The following is an 18,172-nucleotide window of genomic DNA, read 5'->3' on the forward strand; positions in this document are numbered from 1 at the left end:
GAGGAGAGACAGAGAGAATGGGCGCACCATGGTCTTAGGCCACTGCTGCATGCATCTCGTGCATCTGGCTTTATACTGGAGATTGAACTCAGACCGTTAGGCTTTGTAGGCAAGTGCCTTAACCACTGAGCCATCTTTCCAGCCCTCTATTTATTTTATTTTCATTATTTGGTTTTTGCTTGTGTGCATATGCCATGGTGTGTGTGTGCACGTGTGTGGTGTATGTATGTGTATGTGCTCTTATGGTGTCCCATGCACTCACCTGTAGCAGGAGCTCTTGACTGTGGTGGCTCAGAACTCCATCGCTCTTTTATCTTGCTATTCTTGCTGGAATGAGTCTCTTCCTGATACCAGAGCTTGCTGCTTTTTGCAAGCCATTGTGATTCCTGGCCTCTGCTCCTTTTGCAGTACTAGGGTTCCCAGGTGCATGTGGCCATGCCCAGCTGTTGATGTGGGATCTGGAGATCCGAACTTGGATGGTGTCAGACAACCCCCTCAGATTTCTCATGCTTGAGCAAGAAGCACACTGCAGCTTTTATGTGCATTTGCTCAGCCCTTCACACCCTTTTTGTTACAGATGACTGTGCCTTAAAACCTGAGGTCAGTTAAGTAACTTAGTGAACAAGTGAATGGAATTTTGACCCCAAGAGTCCTCAGCCTAATCTTGCACATTCCCAATTTCTATTGTTCATTGATTTAGAGGTTCCTTGACAAGTAAGAATGCATAAACTAGGGCTAGGGAGATGTCTCGGTGGTTAAAAGTGCTTGCATTCAAAGCCTTACAGCTTGGGTTCTTTCCCCCAGTACCCACGTAGAGCCAGATGCACAAAGTGGCACATGCGTCTAAAGTTTGTTTGCAGTGGCAAGAGGCCCTGGCATACCCATATGCTCTCCCTCCCTGCATTCTCTCAGTCTCTCTCTCTCAGATAAATAAATATAAAAAAGAAAAAAGGGCTGGTGAATGACTCAGCACTTAAGGCACTTACCTTTAGAGCCTAAGAACCCAAGTTCAGTTTTCCAGTATGATGCACTCAGTGACGTATGCATCTGGAGGCCCGGCCCGCCCATTCTCTCTGCTTGTGTCTGTCCTATCTCTCCCTGCTTGGAAATAAATAAATACTTTTTCAAAAAGACTACATATGCTGATTAGGTGGGACACCAATTTGAATCCTTGGTTGGTGAGTTAGTCATGTAACTTGGCTTTCAGATGTCTACTGCCTGGCACTCACCCCTCATCTTTTTATCAGTGGAGATCTTTTCTAAAGCACTCTGCATCAAAAGCAGGAGTCGAGGGGCAGAAAAGGCTAGTAAAATCTGAAGACAGTTTTATTTGTGTGGACTTGCTTTGGAAACTGAAGACTACAGGAGCATGACGAGGGAGCCAGCTGGGAGAATGTCCACATGCTCCCGGGTTGGCCAGTTTGGAGACTGGAAGCGGCGGTAGCCGTTCCCTCCAGGAATGCAAAACCTCAGCGCAGGGATAGTGTGGGCCCATCGGGAGGGAGGTAACTACTGAGGCCAAATTCTTCTCTTGCTGAATGTGGTGTGATGGTACAGGGGCACTGGCGTTTTGTTGCTGATGTTTGAAGCCACTTAAAGTGAATGTGAAGCATGTTATTCTGTTTAAAAAATTTCTTTTCAAATTTTCTTTATTAGCAAGCAGGGAGAGAGATAGAAGAGACACAGAACGGGTATGCCCAGGCCTCCAGGCACTGCAAAGGGACTCCAGAAGCATTTTGTTACTTTGTGCATCTGGCTTTATGTGTGTACTGGGGAATTGAACTCAGGTTGTTAGGCTCTGCAGACAAATGCCTTGACTGCTGAGCCCTCTCTCCAGCTGTTATTCTGTTTTAAGTAAATCTTCTTTTAACCTCCCCCATCCCCAGTAGAACTAGTTGTAGGTACAATAAACCTCACTAGCTCATTGCCCAGAGAGAATGTTGATGAAAGTGTTTTGGCCTTTGTTCTCTGGCCTGAGACTCTATCTGTTGCATAGTGAGCAGTGCTGTCACAGCTTAGCTTTCAGCTGGCCACCAAACCAACCTGCTGTGCCGTGTGGCATGGACTGTATGGAGGCTGTGTGGGAGCGTCCTCCATTCTTCTATGGGTGGTAGAACATGGAATTGAACTCTGAGGGATGTGACAGAATTTTGGATTCAAATGAATTAGAATGTAGAAATAACAAGGTCATAGCACATAGCCAAAGTTTTATCCTTGATGGTTAAAATTAGATGTCCTCTTCTTAATACAGTTTCATAGTGCTTTTGATCCTGGGTTGCTGTGGTGAGCTTTTGACTTACTCCCCTTGCATTATTGTGTCCAAGTCCTGGTGTTTGGCCAAAGATGCCATGCGTGGAAACGGACAAAGTCAACTGGCTCATGTTGCCATGTTTACCCAATAGCTAAGGACACTGACTTAGGATAAAGGCATCGCAACAGAATGCACTGGAGCCATTCTGTCCATGTGTTTGTACGTGTGCACAGGATGAGTGATTTGTATCCAGTGCAAATTTGTTTTCTTTACCTTTTTTTTTTTTTTTTTTTAAGATAGTCTGACTTCATAGCACAGTCTGGCCTGAAACTCACTGTGCAGCCCACACTGGCCTTGTTTTTGAGGCATCCTCTTGCCTCAGCCTCATAGACACTGGAGTTGCAGGCATGAACCACTTAGCTCCAGTACAGATTTCCTGAGCAGTTCTGATCTAATGAGGGTGCGTTTGTACTATGAACGTTGCTTATAGCCACCACTCCTGTGTGTCTGCTAGCTAAGGGTCTATTCTTTGTGGATCCAATGTTTTCTAAAAATCAGTTTATTTCAGCTGTAAGCTCAAGGTAGCAAATTGCTGATGGCAGTGCATAAAAGGTCACTCACATAAAAGCTGTTTAGCTGGCAATGAGAGAAACCTTGAAAAACTGATCAAAAAATGTATATAGCATATAGCAGGTGTCAATGAAGAAAAATTCCCTCCTTATTTCTCCTTGTTCCTTCCCTTCTTGCAGTTAATACTAAACAGTTAGTGATAATAAGTGTCTTTTAAGTAGCACCACTTATTTTTAGACTGTTCAAATAGAGTTCATTATAATTGTTCTTTTAATATTCTTTACATGATGAAAGAAATTGAGGGGAAGAAGCTTGCAGGAGGGGTTACTAGGATATCATCTGCATGAGGGCAGCAAGCCTGGTCTGTGTTGGTCTTATCTCGAGGTCCAGGCACGGTGCCCACCACATGTTGGATGCTCAACGAGCACTTATGTTACATAGATGTCAGTTTGAGACCAGAATGACTAAATGAGCCACTAGGGCGGATTGGCCAGGGGACAGGCTTGGACTTTGTTTGTAGTTCCTGAGAAGTGGGAAGGCAGTGGAAGTTTCATGCAGGTTAGTCCTGTGATTCGCTTGTTTAGAAAGCACCTTTAGAATTCCTCCAGGAGGAGTGGGTTGGAGGAGGGCAAGGGAGTGATGGTGAATTGGCTCTGCTTTGAGTTATAGAAAGATGTTGACATTTATGTCTTCCAGCCGTGTATTTTATCTTTATGATGAGGATAATGTAATTCATTCTTTGGGATCTCTGTTGGTGTGAAATGAGTGGTGGATTGTGTACGTTCTCTGAGGAAGAGAATCTTGTAAAACCCTGACTCAGAATGGTTCAGCCTGCAGGATTTTCAGTGTAATCTTGCAAAGGCAACATGGGGTTTAGGAGAAACCATGCTCAGAATTGTGACTCCTCCCCCACCCCCCGCAGGCTAGTGATAGTCAGTTTGATCTAAGGTGCTAGGCAGCGACAGTGACCCACAGCTCCTAGAGAGCCTGGATAACCAGGGGAAGCGGGGACGCTGCAGTGTGCTGTGTTGCTAAGCTCCAACATTTGATACATTAGACTAGTTAAGTGCATTCACCACTTAAGACATGTTCAACTTATGATGGATTTATTGGGGGGTTACCCCATCATTAGCTCTTTAAACAAATAAAATAGCATTTTAGGGCTGGAGAGATTGCTCAGTGATTAAAGGCACTTTCTTAGAAAGTCTGACGGCCTGGATTTGATTCTCCAGTGCCCACGTGGAGCCAGATAGACAAAGTGGTGTGTGTCTAGAGTTTGTTTGCAGTGGCAGGAGGTACTGACACACCTGTACTCACTCTGCCTGCCTCTTTCTTTTTCTCTCTCAAATATATATTTTTAAAGGTAGGGTCTCACTCTAGCCCTGACCTGGCATTCACTATGTAGTCAGTCTCAGGGTGGCTTCGAACTCTCAGTGATCTCCCTACCTCTGCCTCCCAAGAGCTGGGATTAAAGGCGTGCGCCACCACACCAGGCAATAATTTTTTTTTTTTTTTAATAGCAAAGTGGAGCACACCAATAATCCCAGTACTCTGGAGGCTGATGTAGGTGTATTGTGAGTTTGAGGCCAGCCTGGGTTACGGTGAGTGGGGCTGTGTAATGAGATTGTCTCAAAAAACCAAACCAAAACAAAAAGGCAGTGTAAGATAAAGATCAAGAATTATTTAACTTCATCAACATTAAATTAATTGAGGTTATGAACTTGAAGAGGTTTTGTTTGCTTTTCTTGGTAAAAGAAACTTGAAATGTACGGAAATGAATCCTTAAAATAGCTGTTATGTGAGCTGAAGTTGTCCTCTATGAGGATGATATGTTTTGTAAAATGCAGTGGCTTTCTGTCCTATCTGGAGTTTTAATTAGTATTGAAGGGAAGAATCTTCTGCAGCAATTGTAACCTTGCATTACTTTTTAAAATATTTTTTAATATTTTTATTTATTTATTTATTTATTTGCAAGAAGAGAGCAAGAGAAGAGAGACAGAGAGAGAATGGGCACGCCAGGGCCTGTAGCCACTGAAAATGAACTCCAGATGCATGTGCCCCTTACATGGGTCCTGGGAAATCGAACCTGGGTCCTTTGGCTTCACAGGCAAATGCCTTACCGCTAAGCCATCTTTCCAGTCCTGCATTACTTTTTACTTCAGTTAATTGTAAGCTGCAGTCATTATCTGTTATCTATAGTTGTTTTGATCTCATCAGTTGAAGTGATATTATAGTTGTGTCTTGGCAATTTAAAAAGTAACATTTTTTTCTTACTACAAAAGCATTAAATGTTTATTGAAGAAAACTTTTGAAATTATAGATAAGACAAAAAGACTAAAAGCCTGCCCAGAGTCTTGCCTTCTTTACAGCGCTAAGTTAGTAAATACCTTTGGTGGTTAGTGACCCAGCAGGCATCAGTGTGAAGCTCCCAAGTCTGGGGGACCTGAAGGCCTGTTAGGGACTGGGGTCACCAAAGGTAGCTCAGAGACACAATTCATTCTTTCGTGGTCCTAGAAGGGTACACTCTGGTGTTATTGCTCCTTCTAGTCCTTCACAAGAGCTAGAAATGTAGAAATGTGAATTTAACTTGAAGATAAATGTCCCAACTTGTATTAAAACACTGGCAGCCAAACAAAGTATTTGAGAGCTAGAGTCTATCTTTGTTGCCTTGCCCATTTGTTGTTGTTTGTTTGTTCTTGGTTTTTCGAGGTAGGGTCTCGCTGTAGCTCAGGCTGACCTGGAATTCACTCTGTAGTCTCAGGATGGTCCTTGAACTCGCAGCAATCCTCCTACTTCTGCCTCCTGAGTGCTGGGATTAAAGGTGTGTGCCCCCATGCCTGGTGCCTTTTTTTTTTTTTAAGCAGAAACAGGGGAGAGAGAATGAGAATGAATGAGGATGAATGGATATGTGTGCAGAGGCCTTCTTCATGCTACAGGCTCCACATGCAGGTGCCACTATGTGCATCTGGCTTTACATGGGTACTGGGGAATTGAACCTGGACTGGCAGGCTTTGCAAGCAAGCACCTTTAGCTGCTGAGCCATCCCTACCTTTCCTACTTCTAACTTTAGGTCATACAGGTTTTTATACCCTATGATTAGGTTTACTATATATTGAATATACTGAAAGTCTTTTGTGGTGCATACTGAATGCCTATCTAATCACTCACTGTTGTGTGAAATCATTTTGTTGTAATTATGACTGGTGGATTTCTTTTTTAAAAATACTTTTTAAGGGCTGGAGAGATGGCTTAGCGGTTAAGCACTTGCCTGTGAAGCCTAAGGACCCTGGTTTGAGGCTCTATTCCCCAGGACCCACGTTAGCCAGATGCACAAAGGGGGTTCACACATCTGGAGTTTGTTTGCAGTGGCTGGAGGCCCTGGCGCACCCATTCTCTCTATCTCCCTCTTTCTCTCTCTGTCACTCAAATAAATAAATAAATAAAAATAATTAAAAAATACTTTTTAATTAATTTTCAAGCAGAGAGAGAGAGAGAGAGAGAGGGAGGGAGGGAGGGAGAGAGAAAATGAATGAATGAGAATGAGTGCACCAGGGCCTCCAGCTGCTGAAAACGAACTCTAGATGCATGTTCCACTTTGTGCATCTGGCTTCACTTGGGTACTGGGGAATCAAACCTAGGTCTTACCCTTTGTAGGCAGGCACCTTAACCGCTGAGCCATCTCTCCAGCTCCCCTACACTTTAAAAAAATATATATTTTCAAGCAGAGAATGGGGGGGGGAACTGGTAGATTTCTTGGGCAGAAAGATTTAGAACTGTAGATATTATTTTTGCCAGTTTTCAGTATTTGGGAGCTTTCTTAGATTTGTCAGGGCTTAGACTTCTCTTTTGAGCCATATTTCAGGCTCATCAAGAACTCTGCTGAAAAGCTGTGTTTTGGGGAGGGACATTCAGTGGGCAGTTATCTGCTTTTCCTGTTAGACTTCAGGAAAGAGCAACTCGACCTTTTAAAGAAGGGCATGGGCCTGTGCTTGAAGAAAAAGTTTTTTGTTTGCTGTTCTAAGAAGACTACTGAAAATAGATGCTGAGGAGGCTAGGGAGATGGCTTAGTTCCTTACTTGCTTGCCAAGCCTTTTGGCCTGGGTTCGATTCCCCAGTATCCACATAAAGCCAGAAACACAGAGTGATGCATGAATCTGGAGTTCATTTGTGATAGCAAGAAGCCCTGGCATGCCTATTCTTTTTCTTTCTCTCTCTCAAAAAAAAAAAAAAACACTAAATGTTGAGGTTGGAGAGATGGCCCAGTGGTTCATGCACTTGCCTGCAAAGCCTAATAATTGGGTTCAGTGCCTCAATACCCATGTAAAGCCAAATACACAAAGTGGCACATCTAAAGTTCATTTGCCATGGCTAGAGGCCCTGGCATACCTATTTGCACCCGTGTGCATTTTTTCTCTTCCCTCTCTTTCTCTGCTTGCAAATAAGTAACATTTTTTTTTTAAAAAGATGCTGAAAGCTTATAGCATTGTGAGAAATTTTTCATCTGATTTTTTTCTATTAGAGACGTATAAGGTCATTTGTAGGTGATTTTCTTCATTTGCTCCTCAGCCCATGTAGACTAGAAACACTGGATCTCTCCTTTCATTATGGCTGTCAGCTTCTCACGAGCTTCATTTCCTTCCACCTCAGGGTTGGCCATTTCAGCTGCGCTCTACCCTGTTTTTGTCATCTCTGCCCTGCAAATTTCTGTCCCTCGGCTCATCCCAGCATCTGTGTTGTTTCCTGTATTTGTGCTGCTAAGTCAGCTGGAGAGAAGCTGTACAGCCTTGTAGACTTGCCCTTGACGGTCAGCTTTGTCCTACCAAATGATCCTCCTCGGACTCTTCTCCATTCCTCGGACGCTGTACTAACCTCGGCTCCTTTCCTCAGACCCCAAGGACCTTCAGGCACAGGGAGTGGTTCTGCCTGCTGTCTGGGTCTGCTCCCCATCCCCAGGTAACTCTGGTGGTTATGCCTTTCCTTTTTTTTTAAAAAAAAAATTATTGTTATTTTATATTTTACTTATTTGAGAGAGAGAAAGAGAAAGAAAGAGAGAGAATGGGCACGCCCAGGGCCTTCAACCACTGCAAACGAACTCCAGAAGCTTGTGCCACCTTGTGCCTCTGGCTTTTCGTGGAAATCAAACCTGGCTCTTTTGGCTTTGCAGACAAGTGCCTTAACGGCTAAGCCATTTCTCCAGCTTTTCTTATAAATTAGTCTTGGCTTCTGGAGAGAGTAAGGAAGAGGTAAGCAAGTGTCCCCTTTCCCATCTGCTAGGTGCTATCCTCACGTTTCCTCTGAGCCTTTGCTCTGCCATGCCCGTTCCCTTTGCAGAGCCAGAGCCAGAGCCCTGTCCTGCCTGACTGGTGCGTGCCAGGTGCAGGGAGGGCAACAGTGACAAGGTCCCTGTCCCTTCTCTATTTATATTCTGCTGGGGCAAACAAACAAGCAAACGCACGCATAAACGATTCCCAGCTGTTGCTGTAGAGAACCTGTTCACGAGGACCTAATGTAGTCATGGAGTCCTGGGAGGAAGATGGTCTGAACTATGCTTGGGGTTTAAACAGGGACAGGAAAAGCTGTTTTCCCTGCTGTGGGACCAGCATCTGAGCATCTTCTGTGGCATGGAAGAGGGTAGTGTATTCGACAAGAAGGTTACCATGTCTGGAGAAAAGGTTGGAGAGGGACGTAGGGCCAGGGGCTTGCACGCCCATGACACTGAGCTCAGGTTGTGGGCCTGTAAGCCCTCATTGAGGATGCTTGTTTGTTCTTCCTCTGGTCTGTGTCACCTTGGCTCACTCAGCCTTGCCTTCCTGGCACTCTACCCCCTCAGATTGTCACCTCCAGTCTTCCTTTAACATGCTGCTTTCTTGGAAGAGTTGCTTATGCTGGGTGCCTCCCACTGGGGGCTGCTCCAGACGAGCCATCCACATAAGCAGGGTTGAGGGGTTGGATGCACCCTCTCCTCCTGCAGTCTCTGGGGAACGAGGCCCTGGAGATTGGGTTCATTCACACAGTGATTTGTGAAACTCCTAGAATAGTAAGGTTTGGAGACATGCTGATGTGTGGAAAGGTGGGCACTGGCACCCACAGAGGAGTAAAGGAGGCTCTTCCTCTTCCCCTTACCTTGCCCTGTGAGTCCTCCATTTGGCTGTTGCCAAGGATGTAGTGCTTTCCCGAGTTCTGTGAGTGCTCTTGAATTACCGAAGGCGAAGGAGCATGTGGAAATCTCTGCCTGGAAGACAGTGGTGGGAACCTGGAACGTAAGACTTCATGTGAAGTGAGAGTAATCCCTTAACTTGTAAGTCACATTGCTTTCCGTAGTTACTTTCAGAACCGAATTGAATTGGAGGATACCGGTGGGGATGGAGTTTAGATAATTGAGCTCAGACTCTTGACTATACAGTGTCTGTATAGAACTGTATAATACAGACTCAGTCTCTGCCTTTAAGCCATAGATAGATAGCAGAGGTGATTACAATTTAACCATATAAGGCTGAAGCCTAGACTGTTGTGAGTCTGAAGCTGGTGGCTTGATTCTGGCAGTTCTCTACATGTATATACACACATACAAACACACATACATGTGCATATATACATGCACGTATATATGTATATGCTTATATTTGAGGTCGGGTCTCACTCTAACCTAACAGACATGGAACTCACTCTAGTTCCAGGCAGACCTCCAATTTGAGTGCTGTGATTACAAGCTTGTGCCATGACACCTGACCAAAAATCTTTTGAATTCATCCCTTTCGGGTCACATTGTTGCAGTCTTAGTCATCTTGGGGTGTTTCTTCTTGGCTGGTCTTGCTTCCTTGTTGTACTTCATTTCACATGCCCATGGTGCCAGAGGGTCTGTTCACAAGTCACTTGCTTTAGCATAGTACGTCTTTCCCTGTGGGTTCATCTAATGTGGCAGGTCTTGAACTTGCTGGCGTCAGGATGCCTGTGTTTATTCCAGTGTGATTGAGGATCCAAGGTACCTTTCTTCATAGGGGCTTTTGCCACTGTTTGCCACATCCAAAACTGAGTAACTTATAAGTCTGTTTAACATAAATAAATAACATTTTAATGAAAACTTTTCACAAAACAAAAAAATGAGAGGAGTGGTATTTATTGCCTTACATTTTTGCACATTTCATTCATGTCTAGTTAGGGGTTAGTAGGGGATAGCTGGATTCTCACACCTGTTCTTACAGCCAGTTATTTATTTATTTTTGTGGTTGTTGCTGTTGTTGAAGCAGTTGACCAAAAGCTGCCTTCTGAAGATGTACTAGAAAAGGAGGTTTTTAATAGCATTTTCAGAAAGTTGCTGTTATTTAGTGATACTATATTAAATGACAGATCTCGATACTGGATAATTCCTTAGGAGTTACTTGTAGTATGGATTCAGAAATCAGCCAGGTGAAGTTTTCATTTTATTTCTTCTTCTTCTTTTTTTAGTTTTTCAACATAGGTCTCACTCTAAGCCCAGGCTGACCTAGAATTCACTATGTAGTCTCAGGGTGGCCTCGAACTCACAGTGATTCTCCTACCTCTGCCTCTCAAGTGCTAGGATTAAAGGCTTGTGCCATCACGCCTGGCTTATTTCTTCTTTTTCTAAAAAAATGTTTATTTATTTATTTATTTGAGAGCAAGACAGAAAGAAGCAGAGAGAATGGGCACTGCAGGGCCTCTAGCCACTGCAAACAACCTCCATACACATGTACTGCCTTGTGCATCTGGCTTACATGGGTCTTGGGGAATTGAACCTGGGTCCTTAGGCTTTGCAGGCAAACACCTTAACTGCTAAGCCATCTCTCCAACCCAAGTTTTCATTTTCTCTTCTATAAAACCTATCTTGTCCTTTGAATGGGAAGTTTACTCTGTGTTAACTTTAATACTGTACATTGGTCACCTGGAAAATACTGGTTCACTGAGTTCTGTAGGTCGTCCAGGTGCTGACACATTTTGTTAAATTTACCATCATATTCGTTGTTTTATTTTTGGGGGCAGGGGATCTCATGTTGCCCCGACTGCCTCAAAATTGTTATATAGCTGAGGATGACCTTGAAGTTTTTTTTTTTTTAAATTTATTTAATTATTTGAGAGCGACAGATAAAGAGAGAAAGACAGATAGAGGGAGAGAGAGAGAATGGGCGCGCCAGGGCTTCCAGCCACTGCAAACGAACTCCAGAAGCGTGCGCCCCCTTGTGCATCTGGCTAACGTGGGACTTGGGGAACCGAGCCTTGAACTGGGGTCCTTAGGCTTCACAGGCAAGCGCTTAACCTCTAAGCCATCTCTCCAGCCCGACCTTGAAGTTTTTTAAAACAATGGTTTATTTATTTATTAGAGAGAAAGAGTGCACCAGGCCTGCAGCCATTGCAGATGAACTTCAGGGGCATGCGCCATCTTGTGCCTCTGGCTTTACATGGGTACTAGGGAATCGAACTTGGTCCTTAGGCTTTTCAGGCAATCATTTTAACTATGTGCCATCTCTGAAGTCTGACTTGATCCTCTTACCTTCCAAGTCTGAGGTTACTGTAACCACATCTGGCTTTTATCACACTTATCATATTAGATGATCCTTTAAAATCCAGGAAACAGTATATAGCTCATGATAGCCGATGAAAGTTTTCCAACGTTCTGATTTTTCACCTAAAAGCTCAGATCTTCACTGGAACTTAGCTAAAAGATCGAGAAGTGATGAAAAGCTCAAATCCTATTAGAATCAATGTTACTAGTTTTTTTTTTGTTTAAGTAACAGTTTCACTTCCTTTTTCAGATATCATCTGTCAGATATCCAAGTCAGAATAGCCATAGTTTTTCTGTTGTCACTAAAGGTGACAAAGTAACTAACTGTATTCTTTGAAAGAGCAGCAAGTTTAGCTGGCAGTTCTTACTGCAGGCGTTTTTCCTCAAGATATCTAACAGTGCCATTTGCCATATATGTGCATTATGAATATACACATATGTAAGGGCAAGATTAATCAAGTAATTTTTTATGATACATTGAGATTACTGATGTGAATGAGCATGTATTCCTTTATGTATCTGGCTGGACGTGGGTACTGGGGAGTTGAGCTGGCCAGCAGGCAATGCAAGTCTGTGCCTTTAGCCACTGAAACATCTCCCCAGCCCTCAAGAATGAGGCTTTAAAAAATATGTATACATATATGTATATGATTTGTTTACTTGAGAGAGAGAAAGAGGGAGAATGGGCACACTAGGGGCTTCCCGCCACTGCAAATGAACTCCAGATGCCTGCGCCCCCTTGTGCATCTGGCTAACATGGGTCCTGCTGAATCGAACTGGGATCCTTTGGTTTTGCAGGCAAAGGCTTTGACTGTTAAGCCATTTCTCCAGCCCAAGAATGACGCTTTTTAAGTGTGGGTGTGTGGCAGTGAACATGACAATGACCAAAAGAACAGCTTGTGCATCATTGCTAAGGTAGCTGCAGTTCAAATTACCATGGTTTTTGTCAGTGCGAATAAGAACACAGGGAAAGGGGCCAAGAATGTGTGAACACGATTGTGACAATAACTTTGACCCTCCGAAAGGGTTTTGGGAGGCCCTAGAATCCACACAGCACACTCTGAGAGTTATTGTCTGCATTCACAGAGCTCTGGTCAAAGAGCACTAGCTCTCTCCTGCTCACTGTCCTCGTTCTCGGCCTGTGCACCGTAGCACTCTCCAGTGCACAGGTCTGCACGCCTCGAGGACTTTTGTCTCCCCTTCCTTCACTCTCCGCTCCCTCTTTCTTCTTTTCATTTTGACAGTGCTGGGGATCAGACCCGTTGCACGTGCTAGGCAAATAACTCTGTTACTGAGCTGTTAGGCCTTTCATCCTAGCATGTCCTTGACCCTCTTTGGCCTTGCGGTACTCTATCCTTGACTGACTGATCGGGCCAAGCTGGATGTGAAATTGAAAGCTCAAGCTAATAGGTATTGCCTAAATTTTTAATTTTTTTTTTTATCTTGGTGCCTTCTATTTTACCAGAAATGGTAATCAGTCCCTCTCCCTGTCTCTCCTCTCTCTCCCTCCCCCCCCCTCTCTGATTTGGGTCTAATTTAAAGAATGCCTGATTTCTTTCAACAATTGTAGGGCACTTGGTTTCCTATTTGTGATACTTTCTTGGTGTGTTAATCAGATTTTTGTTGTTGTTGTTTTTGCTATGACAATTACCTGAGAAGAAACATTTAAGCTTAGGTGTTAGGATTTATTTTGACTCAGACTTTCGGAGGTTCCAGTCCATGGCTGGCTGATCCATAGCTGTGGGCCTGAGGTGAGGCTGAAAATCATGACGGAGCCCATGTGCTGGAGCAGAGCAGCTCACCTCGTGGCTGGCAAACAGCAGAGAGAGACAGAGAGACAGACAGACAGACAGACAGACAGACAGACACACACACACACACACACACACACACAGAGAGAGAGAGAGAGAGAGAGAGAGAGAGGGAGAGGGAGAGGAAGGGAGGGAGGGAGGGAGGGAGAAAAAATATGAGAGGGAAGGAAGGAACACATCAAGGATAATATAGCAATGTCAGTCAGGTTCAGCCAGCAGGCATGCTTACCATTACTGTTCAGAAAATTAAATCTATCCATTGTTGCCTTCTGTTTATACTGGCATTATTGTTTAAATTTTAGATTTCTTCTTGTGAGATTTTTTTATGACTTAAAAGTACTTATTTAAAAATATATTTATTTATTGAAAGAGAAAGAAGGAGAGAGAGAGAGAGAGAGAGAGAGAGAGAGAGAGAGAGAATGAGAATGTGCCAGCTCCTTCAGCCTCTGCAAATAAACTCCAGACCCATGTGCTACATTGTGCATCTGGCTTTTGTGGATTCTGTGGAATTGAACCAGGGTCCTTTGGCTTTGTAGGCAAGTGCCTTAACTGCCAAGCCATCTCTAGTTTGTGTATTTATTTGAGAGAGAGAGACAGAAAGAAAGAGGCAGAGAGAGAGAGAGAATGAGAATGGGCGCACCAGAGCTTCCAGCCACTATAAACGAACTCAAGACACATGTGCCACCTTGTGCATCTGGCTTACATGGGTATTGGGTCCTTAGACTTTGTAGGCAGATGCCTTAACTGCTAAGCCATCTCTGCAGCTTGTGAGAGATGTTTTCTTCAAGATTCAAAGCTATTAACTAGTAAGAAGCCACTTTAGATTATGAGTTTTAGTTTAGTTTTAGTTTGTAACATCTTGCATTGTTGTTGTAACCTTTTAAGATCACAATTGAGACATACATGAAACATTCTTGGTAATAGAATGTTGCAGTAGAACATCCAAAATGTCTTTTGTCAGATCAGAAAGGGTTTAGATCAGGATGACAAAGTAGCATTCACTTACTTTGTGTGTGTGTGTGTGTGTCATTTCTAATGAGTAAAGGAACAAGTTCTAAAACCAAGAGTTACATAAAAGATGTGTGTAACAATAGGGATGAGAATTGAAAGTGACATGTCAGGAATATGGCTCCTAGCATTTTCCAAAGCCAGCCTCATTTAGGCAACTATTAAATGGTTGATTGAGAGGCAGTGGAGCAAACTGCGCTTTCTGTGTAGCCATACCTTGTAGTGTGCCTCGCCTATTGGATAGGGCTGCTGGCAGTTCTTGTCTGAAAGGTTGCTGGGAGGGTGTTCAAACGCAGCGAGCCCTGTGTAAGAAGTGACTGTTACCTGCTTTACTATCACCACCTATGATCCAAGCCGGGAGTGTATCGTTTAAGGGGAAGAAAACTGCAGGAATTGTATGATTATTTACAACTTGATTTATGACCTCATAACTTCTCATTTATTTTCATTATGTAGAAGAACGACCATTTGTTTGAAGCTTGGAAGCGAGAAGTGGGCCAGATGTACCATAAATTTAAAAATGTTCTGTTTACTTACAAGAAGTAACTGGGCAATTAACTCAATTAAAACATGCAGAAAAGGTATAAATAGGCACTTACCCAAAGACAATACACCCATGGCTGAAGAGATGCAACGATGCTTAATACTGTTAATCATCAGAGAGAGAGGGAATGAAAACTGAGGTACCACTTTGCACTCACAAGGATGACTACTACTTAAAAAAAAAAAATAAAGTAACAAGTGTTGGTGAGGTTGTGAGAAACTTGGAAATCCCATTCCACCTTGATGTGATACAAAATGCTGCTGCTGAGGAAAGTAACTATTCAGTTCCTCAGTAAGTTAAATACAGAGTTATCATTCCTAGGTACACAACTAAAAGAACTGATTCAAACAAAAGCTCCATCGGGAGTTAAGGTTGCACATCATTATGAGTATGCTACATATCTTTGAACTATACACTGTAGATAGCTAAAATGGCAAATTTTTAATGTACATTCCATTATACAAAAAAGGAATGGAGGTTGATATGACATTTATTAAGGTTATTATTAAGGTTATTATTTTTATTGTTATTTAGTTATTATTAAGGTTATCTTAATTTCCTAAATTCTTTTTATTTTTTATTTTTTGAGGTAGAGTCTCGCTGTAGCTCAGGCTGACCTGGAATTCACTCAGTAGTCTCAGGCTGACCTCAAACTCACAGCGATCCTCCTACCTCTGCCTCCCAAATGCTGGGATTAAAAGCGTGCGCCACCACACCCACCTCCAACATTCTGTCCTAAATCATTTTTTGTCATTTTCTGAAATTTTGCTTATTCTGTATGTAGATCAGTGAAGCATTTTATAATTTTTTTTATTGTCTTATAAGTCCAGGAAAGTTGGGAAAAAGAAAGCTATTAGAGTCCCCCCCCCCCCTTTGCTATAAGATATTTAGTACCTGTTTTCAGGGCATAGATTTTAAGGTGTCAAATGGTGGGGAGGATTGCCTTGATATTTGTGAGCAGAATGCAAACTTAGATGGTTGTCATGAACCATGACTCCGTTGTGTGCTTGCCTGTTCTCTGTAGGGGTGTGGTGTTTTCCAGAGGCTGTGTGACAGGATGATGTCATCCCCTTGCCGGTGGTTTATGAGCTGGTATATGTCTTATTCTGAGTTTTCTAAGGTAAACTCTTTGGGAGCCCCAGTATACAAAAATAAAAAGGCACATGGATCCTTTTTGGGCACTGGGTGGGGGGTTTGGATGGGGAATCAGTTAACTTCTTTTTTAAACACTTAAGGATTATTAGATGTGGAACTAAAAGAGTTCTTTTTGGGAACATCCCTTTAATTCCAGCACTGGAGAGGCCGAGGTAGGAGGATTGCTGTGAGTTCAAAGCCAGTTTTGAGACTACAGAGTGAATTCCAGGTCTAGAGTGAGACCCTACCTCAAAAAAGTAAAAGACTTTTGAAGCTAAATTCTGAGATACTTAGATTTCTGTAGCTATTCTTTTCTGTAGGATGAATTCATCTACATAAACATGGAGATGTCTGTAGTTAAAAGTACCATATTGTATAATGGAAATGTGCCAGAGAGTAGATTTCATGTGCTTGCCATGCCACAAATGTAATTATGTGAAGAGATGAATCCGTGACTTTGAAGTTACCAGTTCACTATACCTGTGAGATTCTACATTTGAACACCAGAAACACTGATGGGGAAAAAAAAAAAATCCCAATTCTCTACATGCATGTATATGTTTGTATCAAAATATGTCTATGTATTTTAAACTTATAAAACAAAAAGGAAAAAAAAATGGTGCTAGGTTGGAGGGCAGGGACGGGGTGTGGACTTGTAGGGAATTGGGTGGCCTCAAGTAAACCTTACAAAATTCCAGCTTTTTTACCTGTCACATGTTTTAGAAAAAGTACATGTAAATGTCCGTCCTGGGAGTGCTTTTGTTCCTTTATTGTGATCAGAGTCTGCAATGTCCCCACAGGCTCATACCCTGAGTGTGAGCACCCAGCTTGGGCTGCCGTGTTGAAGGACTGTGAAGCCCGAAGGAGGTGGGCCGAGGTGGCAGATAGAGGTGGGTCATGCGGGTGGGCCTGTGAAGACTGCTGTGCCAGCCTGCCTCCCCGTCAGCCTCCACGGGAAGAGCCGTGGCCTTGTGCTCCTGCTGCCATACCGGCCCTGTTAGCTGTGACCGAAGCAAACCTTTCCTTGAATTTGATCCTGATGGGTATGTTATTCATAGCACACAAAAGTAACAAATCTGGGGCTGGAGAGATGGCTTAGTGGCTAAGCGCTTGCCTGTGAAGGCTAAGGACCCCGGTTCGAGGCTCCATTCCCCAGGACCCACGGTAGCCAGATGCACAAGGGGGCGCACACATCTGGAGTTCATTTGCAATGGCTGGAAGCCCTGGCATGCCCATTCTCTGTCTTTCTATCTGCCCGCCCCCTGTCACTCTCAAATAAATAAATAAAAATGAACCAAAAAAAATTTTAAAAATAAACAAAGTAACAAATCCTTCCTGAGTTCTTTCTTAAGAGGACTGCAGACCTCTGGAGGGCAGCCAGGGTTTCTCTGGGCTGGTCACTAGCACGAGCCCAGCACCTGACCCCTCCATATGTTTGGCAAACAGATGTGGCCGGTTCGTATAACTGGCATTATTGATGTTGGGTTGCAAGCACACTTTGCTTCATGCTGATCCTGGTGGTACTTCTGTGATGAACAACTGTCCTGTGTGAACCACTGTATTCATTACCACATCTAACCCTGGCAGATTTTGCCCCAAATGGGCACACTTACTAGTTCAAGGAGAAGGCATTTATGAAGGTTTTTTTTTGGGGGGGGGGTAAACCCGATCGCTGCATTTCTGTGTATATATGGCTGGAACGTTGTTATTACTCAGGAATCCAGTTTACTGTTTGAGTAGCTCTGCCTTTGACCTTGTAATTAAATGAGCTTGCAGTCAGTGTCTTTCCTCAAGGAAGCTAAGTGTGTTTGAACATCTCCGAGACCTGAAGGCTTAGAGGCATGTCTCTGGGACTCACTGGCTCTTTTAAGACATCACAACAGGTATGGTGTTCTGTCACTGTGAAGCTTTTTGTCTTTCAAAAACTTTCAACTCTTAGGGATTTAGCCGCCTAGTCCTTTTGAATGAATTAATATGTTACTGTGGGAATTTTGAGAAAAGTAATTTGACTATTTTGGAGAATTTTTGGATTTAGAAGGCCCAAAATGGGTTTCTTAAACTAATCAACAAGCATTCACCACATCTAGGGTGGCACCCAAAATTTGCATTTCTCCCGATCCCTATTCATCTTTCTGATGTCGCATCAGACTTTGAGCACCCTGGGTTAACATGTGGAAGCCAGGTAAAGATAGTGGCTTGAAAGGGTCTGTTGTTTGCAGAGTATTTTGTGTTCCCCAGTGGCAGGAATAATAGAACAGTAAAGAAAAGCTGCTGTTGGTATCTGTAGAGAAGGGAAACAGACCTGTGTGAGTCCTGTGGTCCTTATCAAGGTGTGA

General features: G+C 43.3%; 1 protein-coding gene across 9 annotated transcripts in view; it reads left to right on the top strand.

Annotated features, from left to right (window-relative positions):
• The window catches only part of Itsn1 (intersectin 1), a 227,127-nt gene that overhangs the window by 5,874 nt on the left and 203,081 nt on the right, over positions 1 to 18,172 (top strand). The window contains exon 1 of one of the 9 annotated variants that reach the window (XM_045150357.1): positions 7,754 to 7,774. The exons of the other annotated variants lie outside the window; for them this stretch is intronic. The gene's annotated coding sequence lies outside the window, so the exon portion shown is untranslated. Of the gene's footprint in view, positions 1 to 7,753; positions 7,775 to 18,172 lie in introns of those variants that run through there. 9 annotated transcript variants of the gene reach the window in all.

Source organism: Jaculus jaculus, chromosome 5 (genome assembly GCF_020740685.1).
Source record: "Jaculus jaculus isolate mJacJac1 chromosome 5, mJacJac1.mat.Y.cur, whole genome shotgun sequence".
Classification (NCBI taxonomy): Eukaryota; Metazoa; Chordata; class Mammalia; order Rodentia; family Dipodidae; genus Jaculus; species Jaculus jaculus.